This window comes from Periplaneta americana, chromosome 14 (genome assembly GCF_040183065.1).
Source record: "Periplaneta americana isolate PAMFEO1 chromosome 14, P.americana_PAMFEO1_priV1, whole genome shotgun sequence".
Taxonomy (NCBI): Eukaryota; Metazoa; Arthropoda; class Insecta; order Blattodea; family Blattidae; genus Periplaneta; species Periplaneta americana.
In genome coordinates this window covers 139,495,667-139,507,763 of record NC_091130.1, presented here as the reverse complement: position 1 = coordinate 139,507,763, position 12,097 = coordinate 139,495,667, and the positions used below count along the sequence as shown (strand labels likewise).

Genomic DNA, 12,097 nt, shown 5'->3' with positions numbered 1-12,097 from the left:
TTCTGGAATACAAGTCACATTTGGACCCAAAATTAATGATAATTAATGAATATATTATAATAATTAAGACACTTCGACAAACACATGGTACCCAGTACAAAGTTAGTGATATATGTACAACAACACTGCAAAAACTGGATTTCGGTTTGAAAGCGTAACTTGTATTAAAAAAACGGATATAGATGCGGGAATGCTCTTTCTTAGACCTCTTTCCGATTTTACACGATTATATACGAAAATGAACACGTAAATCCCGGGGGAAATGGAACACACAAATCATTGTGATAGAAATTAAGCAATATCCTTAGAATTGACCTCAACATATTCTTAGGATGAAATATGAAAGACTTCGTGAACTAGCCATGGAATGCCACTCTTCTGGAAGATGGAACGTTATGCCCGAAAAGAGTATGATGTGAACTAAAGCAGCGTTTCTCAAACTATGGTCCTCAAGATCTGCCCTTGTGGTCCTTCAAAAAAGACAGACGAAAAAAATTAAATTCAAACGAATTGCGTATCACACTATAGCTGAAAATCTCAGAGTTTGGAAATGACACATAGCAATCGCCTTCCACTTTTTCTCCCAGTACTGACATTTAATGAAATTTATTACCCTACCGACTTCCCACTCTACTCCCAACAACAAAAGAGGGATTTAAAGCACTATGAACGTGGTGCTTCTCGCCATCTTCTCCCTGCACATCTGGCGCCGCGCCTGTAACCCAGCCAGGGACCACGCGAATTCATAACAGAAGGCCAAAGTACCGAATCTTTTCATGTATTTACGACGTTCTTAATAGTTTTGCCGCAACCCAGCCTACCCAATTTGAAACCCATTTACCAAGTGAATATGACGAATTTTCATGAGTTCGTGATTCCTTTCATTGCTATATTGAAAATAACAAACTTTCTTTGAGTGAAAGAGAACAGTTAATTGAACTCTCGAATGACACCGGATTTGAAATGAGATTCGAAGCGGAGGGTGTGGTTAATTTCTGGACCTCATCACAAGTGAAAAGAGAATATAGTGATCTGTAGAATGGTGGTTTAGAGATTATAATTCAGTTTGCTTCTACGTATCTGTGTGAGAAAGGGTTTTCGTCACTAACTCTAATAAAAACAAACTACCGAAATCGACTCGATGTAGCCTATGTGACGATATCCGACTTAAGCTTACTGTCATAAATCCAACATAGAACAACTGTGCAAGAATCGGCAGGCTCATCCATTTCATCAATGCGAGTACCAACATTTATTTATTTTTTTAGTTAATTAATTAAAGATTATCCAAACTCTAATACCTTGAATTATTAAAAAAACGAAAATGAATTTTCTTGTATTAACATTAACTTAATTAGTTAATACTAATATAAAAATAATTGAATTAAATTCATTTTAATTAATTAATTCTATTTTAAAATATAAGTATACTGGTATTAAAATATGCTACAAAAATATAAATTTGCTTTCGAAGGGAACAAGAGTAAGGTGGTCCGCGGAACTGTTCTGATTTAAAAAAGTGGTCCCCACTTCAAAAAAGTTTGAGAAACGGTGAACTAGAGCATTAAAAAAACTGATTTTCCGAGGAAGGAATAATTGCGGTCCTAGAACCTTCTTTTTTTATGTTCATGATGGTGAAATTGGAACATCACTGGTAGCTCAATAATTCAATTAAAGCGGAGTACATAAAACGTATAATGAGAGAGAATGTGTCATCTCTACGAATCCTCAATACTGGGTGAAGGGGACTTAATATGGTCCTTTTGAGAAATGAGTCAGGAAGGGGAGTTAAACATAAAAGTCTAATATCATTGTGATCATTTGTGAACGATTTTTTTTATACAACAATGAAACAATTGAATGCGAACAGATAAAGACAATGTAATATTAGTAGGCCGTGACTCCTAGCCTCCAAAGTCTGTGATTTACTTAATAAGTTAATTCGCATATAATTTTCATATACAGGGTGTTAAAAATAACGTTTACAACGTTTCAGGGATGATAGAGGAGGTAAAAACAAACATCTGTTTTAAGTGAGAAAACTTTAGCAGAAGCGCCGTTTTGCCGCTAGATGGCCTGAAGAATAGATGACTTGACTTCCATCACAACACACACTGGTTAGTTCTGTTTGTGCACGACCATCTTGTAGGGCCTTATCTGTTGCCTAACAGTCTCCATAGTGATAATTATTTTGTTTTTCTACACGACGTCCTATCAGAACTTTTAGAAAATATCCCATTGAACATCAGAGAACGAATATGGTTTCAGCATGATGGTGCCCCTCCACACTTTGATCGTCGTGTCAGGAACCATCTAAATGCTACATTCCCTGATCGTTGGATTGGCAGGGGTGGGCCGGTACCGTGGCCACCTCCATCACCGTACCTAACCCCACTGGATTTCCTTTTGTGGGGAGACGTGAAACGTTTTGTGTATGATACACCGATCGATACGGCAGAAGACTTAGTTTCTCGCGTTGTTGAAGCTGCACATGTTATTGGAGACAATGTTTGTCTTTTTGAGCGTTGCAGACACTCCATAGTACGAAGGTACCAGTTGTGCAATGCCTTCAATGGACGGCAGTTTGAACGCCACCTCTAAAACGACAATTGGTCTCGTTCCTTATGGATTATACTAACACTTAAGTACACAATAAACGGCGCATCTGCCGAAGTTTTGTCACTTACAAAAGATATTTGTTTTTACTGTCATCCTCTGAGGAGTTTAGTGCTGAGAGGAATGCGGTTCCGACTAGTCTAGCGCGGTACTGGAGTGGGAGGGGACAGTGACAGCGCCAGTCTGGCAGGAAGTACAATCATACTGAAAACATTCGCCCGATTTACGAAAGCAGTATGCCTATTAGTTTTCTAACGTATTTTTGACGAGATAGAGATACAACCATTCGTACTTACGTGTTCAGAGAAGGAAAGTAGTGTAGAAAATTTTATTTATTTATTTAGGCCTATTTATTTATTTATTTATGTATTTATTTATTTAGGCCTATTTATTTATGTATTTATTTATTTAGGTATTTATTTATTTATGTATTTATGTATTGATTTATTTATGTATTTATTTATTTATGTATGTATTTATTTATTTTTTTGTTTATTTATTTATTCTGGTGAAGTTAAGGCCATCACACCACCAGAAATACAAATACACTAAAATAAATAAAAAGAAAAATCATAATAACACTACAATAATATAAATGAAAACAAGAATCATACTATAAAATTTAGTGATTAGTAGAATTGAATTAAATTTTTAAAGTAATAAATTTAAATATACTGTACTGCTGAACTCACTTGAGAAGTAAAACTACTTGATTTTGTATTTTAAGATATCACCAACAAATGATTTTCGCATAACATTATAGGAATCTCTTTTTCACGATACCAATCACACATATTCTAAAATTCCAATAGTATGAAACCAAAAACTTTTCCCCAGTATGTTTCCTTAAAAATGACTTGTAACGGTGAAATGTTTAACATGAGTAATTCATATAATATTAACATAGCTAACATCAGGGAGATGTTTGAGCAAAAATTGCAACAATATATTTAATATATTAATAACAAAACCATATAGGCCTAGGTAAACAATATGTATATGAAATATTCACATACTACTACAAACTGAAAATTTAATATTTTTGGACGATTAATACTTCCCACTCCGCTCGGCTCGGCTTGGCTGTAGCAACAAAACAATCTACCTGCAACCCCCCCCCCCGCACCGATGGCAAGAATACCTCTTGTCCCAGCTCTAAACTCATAGGAGGAAGACAGTACCTCTTCTATTATCCCTGAAACGTTGTAAACGTTATTTTTTAACACGCTGTAGTTGTGCCAAAAGTGCTGTACGAAAGTGTCTTTCGCACACTCGTTTCGAAATTCTTACACAAAAGTATCACTTTCTGTTCTAGTTACGTTAATAGCCAATAACTCACTGCCCAGATTCATCTCTTTACAACACCCTATTTAGTCCGCTTTCATCCTGTATGTTAAGAACTGTGTATTGCAGTAGTTGTTTAACATATTAAGGTGTTAGACATTGCAAATTTTCTTCGCTGCTCCAGGCTCTGAGTTCTTAACATGTAATGGTTAACAGCACCTCGTTGTTTTGTGCTGGGTTGCTGATCACCGTTTTATTGTACACCAGAGTACGAGAGCTAATTAAATAAGATCTTCTTGCGTAGAACGTGTATTACGGTATCGGAGCATTGATCCGGGACTTAATATGGAGCTTGGGGAGCTTATCGGATTGGAGGCGTCTTCCTTACCCAAAGGAAAGTCTATGAAATTTACACGGAAGAACATGGGGAGAAAGTATTATATCTGATGTAACAGATAGTTAAAGATATCTTGACGTAGAACTTTACTTTGCAGGAGCGGCAAGAAAATTAGCTTCATGTTACAGTACTAAATATGACATTCACGAACAATTTGCCTTCGTTCTCGTTGTCTCTACAGCCAGTGCCACCATTTCTGGCGCGTGTTCTTGAGTAAAAAGCCAGTCATTGAGCACTTGTTGCCAGTGCAGCTGAGAACGGTACCACCCAACACTAACTGCTCAAAGGCAAGACACTTGCACTTTGCGTTTCTGGGGTGTGTCCTTGACTACACTGTCCAATCAGTGGCATGTTGCCACTTCGGCTGAGAGCTAATAACAGTAGTTATTAGCTTTTACGCCCACAGATTCTGGCAAAGATATGATACTCGCTCTCAACGTCCCCATTACATATTTCACACACCAGAAACGGTGGCTTTAGTTATGCCACATTATTTCTTTTTTGTTAATTTTTTCGTTAACCATTTTCTTATTTCTTGTCATTTTGTTATTTTTATTTTCATCTTTTCTCTCTTGTCCTTGTAAATTTTGATTTGTTCATTGCGCTTTCTTCTGTTTCTTTTTATATTCTTCTATTTCTTTTGATACTCTTCTTTGTCGTCCTCTTTATTAATTTTCTGTTCCTCTCCGACTTCTCACCGCTATTTTTATGCATTTTCTTCTATTTCTGATATTTTTTTTCAATTCAGTGATTAGGCAGTGATTTGAGTTACTGAAGTTACTGGACTCACTCTTTTGCTAAAACCTTCGTTCGTTCAGGGGGAAAGTGAAATTCATTTCGGCTTGTTCCATTCCTCTTGACCTACTTTTGCCTGGTGTTGAAATTTTCTACATTTCTTGTTACATTCAAAATCGGTATTGCGTGGCATTTTCAAAATGTAGATTTCTTCCGGAAAAGGAAAGTATGTATGTATGTATGTATGTATGTATGTATGTATGTATTGTGAGTTTTATTAGTTACAACAATGTAATTTATTCGTCACAACAATAATTCCTTTCTACAATTCACCTTAAACGCTCTCGTCAACAATTGGATCTTCACTCAACACAGTATTCGTTATAGCACTCCACCGACGACAATGACAGTTTACTTGGACTATTACGGACAACAATGAACTGTTAATCTTAACTAATATTTACAAAGCACTAGTTACAAATCAGAACTACCAGTTCTCAGTTCACAGTTCTTCTATCTCAGTCACTCGAGTTCACAGTATCTCGAACCACAGACCTTCAGAGACAGTCCACTGTACTCGAACTCAGGTCCCTCCAACTGCGGTCCACTGCACTCGAACTCAGGCCTTCAGATGCTGACGCAGTTGCGAACGCACACTCGAGTCGAACTCCGGTACTCAAGACTGGCTTGCTTGCTCTGGCTTTCTCACTGACTGGCTCACTAATCAACTGAAAACTGCTGTCGTTCCTTCGCGTCCGTAATTTATAACCACAGCGACGTAGCCTCGAAGGTTCCACGCGTCTCTAGAGATGGCACTCCAGAGAAATCCAGAGCCCTCTCCTCTCTACTAGCACCAGATGCGCTCGCACTCTCGCTCCACTCTCACACCGCGTTGGCCCTTTCCCCTCTTCGCCGCGCGCCATCCCAAAGTGCTCCGCGCTATCTTCTCTCTTGCGGGACGCTGGTCGTGAGTTCGAATCTCACGTCGCTGTCACAGTATGTATGTATGTATGTATGTATGTATACAGGGTGTTTCCGGGCTAGTGTTACAAGCTTTCAGGGATGATAGCGAAGGGTACATGTATCAATTTGAGATAAGAAACCCTAGTCCGGAAATGACCGAGTCGAAAGTTACAAGCAAAAATAGTTGTGTGGAAATGAAATAATTTTATTCCTCTGTACACCTTATTTATGTGTATTTATCTGTACATCTTACACATACTGTATTCATCTGACGTTGTTTACGTTGTCTACTTACAGTATTCCATTCAGTGCGCTGTCTGAGGGATGGGGACAGGAAACTACAGTAAATCAATGCAGATAGCGTAATGTGTAACGGACATGGTCGGTCCTGATATGCACGTCTGTAGACAGCAGTGTATGTGTACAAGTTGCAGTGACCAGTTGATCAGTCCTAGTGAAATGGAGGAGTGCACGAGAGCGGAATAAGCAGACCTGATTTTCGAATACGGATGAGCCAATGGGAACAGTAGACAAGCTCACAGATTGTATCGGGGCAAGTACCCACGTAGGAAACATCCGGCCCATACCATCTTTCCACGACTGTTCCGAAGGTTAAGGGAAGGAGGGCACGTGGTGCCAAATTACAATTCCATTTCCACACAAATATTTTTGCTTGTAACTTTCGACTCAATCATTTCCGGACCAGGGTTCCTTATCTCAAATTGATACATGTGTCCTTCGCCATCATCCCTGAAAATTTGTAATACCACCTCGGAAACATTGTGTATAGCGTCTCAATGAGATGGTGATAATTAGCGATTGGATTTTTATGTGCTAAAAAATTTAAATATATTTATTTTTTATGTGCTAAAAAGTATGAAAATATTTGCTAAAAATAAAAAAATATATATTTCTTTTAAATATGACAAAAATACCTTACTTAGCTTGGAAAAAAAATGCTACTAGGTACTCACCCACCACACTTGAGTGCTAGTAGTTGGCCGAGAATTGCAGTGAACAACAAAGGTCATCTCCAAATTCTCCATCACAAATGCATGCCGATTATCTCTGAACAACGACTTATACTGTGAAAACGATCTTTCCACATCACAGGACATCAGACGTGCATATTTAACACCGTCAATTTCACCTATAGGCACACCCTCCAATACTTAAGCAACTTTACACATTTTTTTATATCCACTGTTTTTCCCAAACACATTCTGGAATTTGTCCCTTAGTACTTGTACTTCTGAACCTGGTAGCGAGTCTAGTTTAATTTCCACGGCACGCACCTCCCTGTTTCAGACAACAGACTTTTGGATGTTTCCAGTTTTTTTATGGTGTCGCACAAAAGCTTATATTTGCTAATAGGAAAGCCAAATCGTTTTTTAAACAACCATCTTTCAGTATATCTTGAAGGATATCGATTGACGAAGCCCGATAGCAGGGAATCACAACAAGACGTATTGCCTTACTTGATGGGCATGAGCGAGAGGCGAGAGATTTGTTTAAATTAAATAATGTTCATACCCGACCTCATCTGTTGTGTTTCACAAACAAAGCGTGGAATGAAATCATCTTCAGCAACAATAAACATTCCTAATTATGTGTTGCAAGATTTCTCCTTCTTGTCCATGTTAATTTATTCTTTAATAATAACACTGATATGCTGCCTAGCAGTTCTCAGAACTTGAGGCGTTACTATTACGAAAATGGATCACGGATACACCACACAGCGCTTAGAAACACGAAGCAACCAAAAATTCTTAAGAAGATAACGTACTTCTGAGTGACATAATTGATTTAGTTTTAAAATATTTAAAAGTTCTTATAAAAAATATTTACGTAAAAACTCAAAGATTTATGTGTTTATAATAGATTTCCTGAAAATATGTATTTGCATAATTTTTTTGTGAAAATATGTGTTTTTATGTGAAATAAAATTCGGGTTTTAAACTTGAAACTTCATGTTCGGAATATTTAACTTTGTTAATTGTGTTTTATCACACGCAAAAATAATATTTAATTACATAGGAATCCGCTCCTTAGTGATAATGCCAGCGAAATGAGTCCAGGGTCTAATGCCGAAAATTACTCAGCATTTGCTCGTAATGGGTTGAGGAAAAATCCTGGAAAAACATCAACCAGGATTTGAACCCGGGCCCATTCTAACTTGGGCCCACTCGTTTCACGGCCAGGCTTGCTACAAAAATTTTGGAAGAATTGAGAATATCAGATTTTGAACAAATTTTAAATTATAAATCAAAGGGGACACAACGTGCCTATAGGGTGCCCCGCAACAGATGTCCTAGATTACTAGAAATTTACATCCCGGTTGGTACAAGAAATCCTGGAAGACCAGTGAAGAGACTTCTCGACCTCTAATATCAGATCGGAACTGGCCAATTTGCGGCCCAAGAACTTGGAAGCTACATGATGATCACATTAATTCCGCGTCCAATAAAAAAAAATATTCGCGCCTTACTGGTATCAGGTGAATCTTTTCCGGTGCTTTACGACGACACCAAATGCGAATATGTTACGTCAGCCGGATACTGAGGTAAATTGAGTAGAATGCTGTGCGGCCGAAAAATGACGTCACCTTCGGGCGTCGCCGGGGTGGGTTGGAGAAAGGGGAGCAATGCTTTCCAGCCATTTCTAGCGAGCGCCAAATAGTACTGCAGTGTGTCCACATACCTGTGCCCTAATTGGGAATGTGTCTATCCCATTCTCGACCCACTACTGTGGAATTTTTGTTAAAATAGACAAGTTAGTATTTATCACACAGGTATTTTTGTCTCACGAGCAAACGTTCTGATGGGGGCAGATAAGAAAGTTAATTTTTTTTCTTCCACCATGTTAATAACGTCGAAAGAAGTGCTTATACAGATTTCGGCCACTAGACCGCAATTACGAGACAGTCCAGAAAGTGATTTTCCCTGGGGCCGTTTATAGAAAAAAACACAATTGCATGGAAATATTTATTGAAACAGATACAGCAATTGTTGCTCTATTTGTCAACATATCCCCCACTGGAATTGAGATATTTGTCATACGATGGGATAAATTTTTGTGTCGTAGAAGTCAGCCGCCTCAGATCGGAACCAGCGTCTGCACCTCTCTCTGTCGATTTCATGACGTGAGAAATGTCTCAATTCCGATGGAAAATATGTTGAAAAATAGCTCAACAATTGCTCTGTCTGTTTCAATGAAATTGTGTTTTTTTCTGTTAACGGCACCTGGAAAACTTATTTTTACGGCCCTCATAATTGCGGTCGAGTGGCCAAAATTTGTATAAGCATTTCTTTTGACATTATTAACATGGTGGAAGAAAAAAAAAATTAACTTTTTTATCTGCCCCCATCAGAACATTTGCTTGTCAGAAGAATAACACTCGCCGTGTGCTGTAGGCAACTTCTCCGACAGGACTGTAAGGCTCACAGCCTAATAATACAGTTTGTTCATAAATGTAAAAAGTGAGGTTCTCCATTGATCATAAATACAGCATTCATTCATTCATAAATCATCCTTTAGGACAGGCATGTCAATTGATGTCCACAGGAGCAAGCGCGCGCTTTAGAGCCCAGGAGAGCCTGAGCGCTTTACAGCGGAAAGGAAAGAGACAGACGAAAGAGATAGTATATGCAGCTTGGTCGAGCTATATTCAGGGATGGTCAGCACTGATTCAATAGATAAAGGGAAGAGAACTTATTAAAACTGTATCCATGTTAATTTTTAGATTTGCCTGAGAAGTATAAGTGCATTATAAGAATGTAAGTTTTAATTTTAATGCTCATTTTTCACAAGTTTGATTTTTTTTTATTCAAAATAAATATTTTCTCAACTTTTCGTATAGAAAAGTGGAATTTTCAGGTATAGGCCTATTTATTTAATAGCCTTACAGAAAGATTTCGTAAATCTAATATACCGTATATAGCCTACGTATTACTGAAGATAATGTATTGAAAATTTTGAAAATATTCGCATGGAAATCGTTTGTAAGGAAATGAATTCACAAAGCAACTACTGTTACATCATAAGCAAAAGATACGTGCCCATATGTTGTAAAAGTATCAGCTCTATAGTTTCAGCACATTTCGAGAAAATAATATAATATTCTGATGATAGGAAGTTGCTCACAAATATCACCTTAAAAGCATAATGCGATAAGAGTTTTGTTATGTAGTATTAGTTACACTTAAAACAGATACAGTACCTAGGTAACTTTGCTTTGTACTGTAATATTGTTTTGATTAGTTTATTGATTACTTTTGTAAGGCTAAAGATACCATCAATATAAATTCCAACTTATCATGTCATACTCAATCTCTTTCTTTGGAATATCACTATCTTTATGAATGATGTGTTTCATCCACTTAATACAGTATAATATTATACTACTATGGAATTTAAGTGAATATTCCTTCTTAACTCTCTAGTATGTTATTAAGATTTAAAACATAAGAGCAATGTTAAGAAATCAGTGTTAGTACTTTTGTTTTACAGACAATATAGATAATATTAAACAGAAAGAAGCCATATAAAAATAACGACATAAAATTTCACGTTCCGTGCACCACTGTTTTCTTATTTCAACAGGTTGCTTATTCATATAAACAACCCTTCCTCTTCCATACTTAGCGCTTGCTGCCCGCGCACGACGTCAAGGTCAGAAAAATGCGCTTGCTTTGACATCACTGCTTTAGGAAATTACACAAAATAAGCTGTTTTCATCCTACAATCAACTGATGATAACAAAAATGCAAGAGGCCAGACGACGATAGAAAACAAAAGATGTGAAAACGAATGAGGTTTATGAACATTTGAATGATGTTTCGTATTTAAGTATAAAAATATAGAGGTGCCGTTTGAAATTCAAAATTGGGAGTAGCTGGGAGTTGGGGGGGGGTGAAATCTAAAATGCAATTAAGCCTGGTTTCAGACTTCCCCCTCAATATCTAAATTGACGTGTTTTTTGTTTAAATTGAATTCAGTTTAAATAATTAGTTATTTAGACTGGGAAATTTTGAAATGAAAGCCCTGTATAAATATTCTCGACAGTGGAAACGTAGTTGTGGTGGAATTGAAATTATGGTAGATGAGCTAAATTTGATCTGTCTTGACTTCGCGGGTGACTAGGCGATAATAGCTTAAGGGTATATGTACGTGAACGACCACAAATATTACAGAAAATGCAGGTTCTAAATTTCTAAAATTGTATAAGAAAATTAACTTCACAATTGGAAAAAAATTACAAGGTACCACAACAAGACTTGTTAGAACTTAAATATCTGTTAAAAGAAAGAAAAAAGTTACTAATAATATTTTTCAAACAAGTTTTTATCAGAGTATGAAAAAAAAATCTGCAGTTACATTATTTGTTATGGTCTCTCTGATATCTTTAATATTTTTCCTGCATGTAATAAACACTTATTTCTGAAAAGCAGACTGCACTCAAACATGTAGAATAATTGAATAATTTCGAGGGAAAAATTGTTCCGGAGCCGTGTATCGAACCCGGGACCTTGGATCGGTGTCGGTTAGAGTTCCCGGGTAGCTCAGTGGTAAAGCGTTGGTACGTCAAACCAAAGGTCCCGGGTTCGATACCCGGCTCCGGAACAATTTTTCCCTCGAAATTATTCAAATAAACTTTACAGGGAATTATACCTGAAATCTTGATTTGCATGTAGAATAATTGTTTATTTTAATACAGAGCAATTCCACATGTAACTGACTGACATTTACAGTACACTTTGACAGCAAAATGTCTGCCTAAATTGTGTAATGAGTTGAAATTCGACTGTGCCACCGCAGGACTTTATAGAGGAAAGTGTATACTTAAGATACATATAAAAATAAACGTCTTTAATATAAAAATTATACTATTCATTTACGTCCAAAATGTGTGTAACTGACTGACATAAATGTCAACTCTCCCTTCGGGTGAACATGGTTCTCCACAGATTTCTCTGAAATGTCATTCCTGATAGAATTTTGCAAAATATAGTTCGGAAAGGAAATTGTAATCTTCAGTTTAAGTTAAAAACGACCTCCAAACCACGATTAGTACTGCAGTTATGACCGAAAAAGTGATGTGTT

General features: G+C 37.0%; 1 protein-coding gene and 1 non-coding gene across 4 annotated transcripts in view; both read left to right on the top strand.

Annotated features, from left to right (window-relative positions):
• Positions 1–12,097, top strand: part of LOC138713759 (uncharacterized) — a 567,666-nt gene that overhangs the window by 273,604 nt on the left and 281,965 nt on the right. The window lies entirely within an intron of this gene.
• Positions 11,546–11,617, top strand: TRNAD-GUC (transfer RNA aspartic acid (anticodon GUC)). Its single transcript has one exon. It is a non-coding gene; the product is annotated as a tRNA-Asp (tRNA).